Source organism: Physeter macrocephalus, chromosome 17 (assembly GCF_002837175.3).
Source record: "Physeter macrocephalus isolate SW-GA chromosome 17, ASM283717v5, whole genome shotgun sequence".
Classification (NCBI taxonomy): Eukaryota; Metazoa; Chordata; class Mammalia; order Artiodactyla; family Physeteridae; genus Physeter; species Physeter macrocephalus.
Genome location: NC_041230.1, coordinates 8,156,469 through 8,159,771, shown reverse-complemented (window position 1 = coordinate 8,159,771; position 3,303 = coordinate 8,156,469). Strand labels below are relative to the sequence as shown.

Here is a 3,303-nt window from a genome sequence, read left to right as displayed (position 1 = left end):
TTAGTAGACACCTCCTGTCTGTTGCTAGAACACATCATTTGTATCTTCATCCTCCATTTCCAGCTGTGTAGGTGAATCTGTTTCATTGATTGGCTGCCCGTCAAATCGGAATCTGATCTGCCTCATTGACCAACCGTGTCATTCAGAATAGACTTTCATTAGTTTACTAAGTGGTGTATGCCTCTTAATCTTAAAGTGCACCACAGAACCATCCTGCCCTGCCACCTTCAAATTAATATGACCATTGTTCTCAGTCCTTCCTTGGTCTTTTTGTCGGCCATGGTGATCTCCGGAGTCTCCTCAGCTGCTGTTTCACCAGATCCACACCAAAAACGCACACAAGCAGCACCAGGAGCAGCAGAAGAAGCTGCTTACAGCTTTGAGCTTCACTCCTTATTTCTCTTGTGCCCCCAATCTGGGCAAGCTCAGGAGCTCTCTTTTTTGACACTAGCGGGAGATTTAAACCCCACAAGCCTCTGCCATAAACGCTCCACGCCAATTTCCTTTCCTTGCTTTTGCAAACAATTTGCATACTTTCTTGGGACACCTGCGTTGCTTTTCCTAGAAAGCTTCATTGTGTGAGTAATAAAACTTTTCATACCCTCTTGGTGTGTGTGTGGCGTCAACAGTTTCAACATCCCAACTGTATTTTGGGTGGGTGGGCGGGTCCATACTATATCTGCTGATTGCAATAGGAATAGATATCACTGTCTTTTTTCACAGATGACACGATCATCTATGTAGAAAATCCAGTGGAACCTCCAAACTCTAGTAGAAATACTAAGTGACTTAAGCAAGGTATCAGGCTACAAGATACAAAAATCAATTGTATTTCTTATATACCAGCAATGAACAATGGGAAATTGAATTTTTAAAAATACCATTTACATACAATGCATCAAAAACTCTGTAATACCTAGGGGTAAATCTGACAAAATATTTCATTATCTGTACATTAAAAATATAAAATATTGCTTGGAGGAATTAAAGAAGATATATATTGTGCTCATATTGTGTCTTATGGTTATGAGAGTCACCATTTTAAAGATGTCAATTCTCCCCAATTGATCTATATTCTCAATACAATCTCAGTGAAAATTCCAGATAGATTAAAAAAATAAATAAATGGACAAATTCCTTCTAAAACTCTCTTTGGTGTTTGAAATGAAAATTTGTTTTCACACACACGAAAAAGTTATACATGAATGTATATAGCAGCTTTAGTTATAACAGCCAAAAGTTGGAAACAACCCATATGTCCTTCAATGAATGAATGGCTAAACAAACTGTGGCATATCCACATGGACTTCTACTCAGCAATAAAAAGGAATGAATTACTTACACATGTAAAAACACGTATGAATCTCCAGGGAATTATGCTGAGTGAAAAAGTCAATAGTCCAATTACATACTTTATAATTCCATTTACATAACATTCTTGAAGGGGTAAAATTATAGAAATGGAGAACAGATTAGGGTTGCCAGGTCTTAAGGAGGGGGTTAAGAGAAGGAGGGAAGTGGGTATGGCTGTAAAAGGACAACATGAAGTATTCTTGTGATGATGGAAATATCTTGAAAGTATCAATGTCAAGGTTGTGATACAGTGTATAGTATTGCAAGATGTTACCACTGGGGGAAACTGGATAATGGGTATATGGGATTTCCCTGAATTATTTCTTACAACTGCATGAGAATCAAGAATTACTTCAAAATAAAATGTTAAATTTTTTTAAAAAGCTAGGCCGAAAAGAAAACAAATTCTAAGGTAGTAGACCAAAACCCAACTACATTAAATGTAAATTCACTAAATATGTCCAAGAGTAAGATTGTCATTATTTTTAAAATAACATTGTTTAATGAGACATACTTTAAAAATAAAACAGAACGGTTAAAAGCAAAAGGGTAGAAAAAGATAATGTACTAGCCAAAAGAAGGATGGTGAAGCTACAGTAATATCAAAACTAAGACAAAAAGTGATATTATAAAGGGTAGATTCCATAATTTCCTATTGGGTCAATCCAACAGGAAGCTCTTACAACTCTAAATATGTATCATCCAACAAGAGAGCTTTAAAATATATAAAGCAAAGTTTAACAGAAATAAAAGGAGAAATAGACAAATCTATAAGTATAAAAAATGAAATCAGGAATCTGAATGGACATAGAACCAACTCTGTTCTCTTCTCATCTTTTAACAAAATAATTAGCAAAAAATAATTCTTACAGTTGACAGAAAGATGTACTGTTGGTAAAGACACATGAGACAAATAAGCAAAACTTATTTAGAGGACATGTTTTCTCTCTGCAGTGTTTCGGAGCCTCTTTTCCCTTCCCAGAAAGAAATTCACACTTTTCAGAAACAGTGCCCATTATCATCTAGTGAAAGGAAGGCTGTGAAAGGAAGACTATCTTATTCTGCTTCCTGGAGATAACATAGTTCTTTAGGCTTTGTGTAGCTTCACGGTAAGCTTATGAGCCAGAACCCTCTCTGATACCTTCAACGACTACAAGTTCCTGATATTTAGCATGCTGTAGTCTACTGTATTCTGTTCTCTGCCAACATACTATTGCACAAAAGCATACAGTAGTGTTTCCTTGGATATTTTCTCCATTTTTGGTCTCTACTGCAAAATTATTGCAGTGAATCTTAAACTTTCATTGTCAATTGTTTTTAAATTCTTAAATCAGAGCGGAACTCATATGAAATGTTGAAAAAGAAATCTTTAGGGAAAGAGTGACATATGGTCCGGGTTGCTGGATTCTTAGGTTTTTGCACCTGGTTACTTGTCTACTTTTCAACTTACACTTTTCACTCCTGATGTCGAGGTTACTGTGAATTATTGACATGACGTTTCATTTGATGGCCCAGTGTCTTTGCCTTCTTCAACAACATCTTTCTAGATTCCCTGTATCACTTCTGTCCATATAACACACACGGAATGTGGAGTAACACAGTGTAAATTTAAAAAAAAAAAAAAGCATGGGTGTTTCCAGTAATACACAATCACGAATCTCTATAATTTTTTTCCATTTAATATTTTGATGACTCGTGTATTGACTTAACCATGTAAATTTCAATATTGTAACAAATGCCCGTCAGAAAAGCAGAAACACAAAGAACGGACACAGCACATTGTCTCTGAAAAACTGCAGAGTCAGAATCAAGAGGTCACTAGAAGAGACGACGCGACCATGGTCACACGAATGGTCGCAAACTCGCACGACCCTAAAGTCACTGGACCTCAGAGTCTCTGGACCCCGTAGACTCCCTACCACAAATTCCACCGCTGATATCTCCCACACC

At 36.6% G+C, this 3,303-nt stretch overlaps 1 pseudogene; it reads right to left on the bottom strand.

Annotated features, from left to right (window-relative positions):
• Window positions 1-281, bottom strand: LOC102981968 (small ubiquitin-related modifier 2-like; annotated as a pseudogene).
• Between the last annotated feature and the right edge of the window lie 3,022 nt (window positions 282-3,303).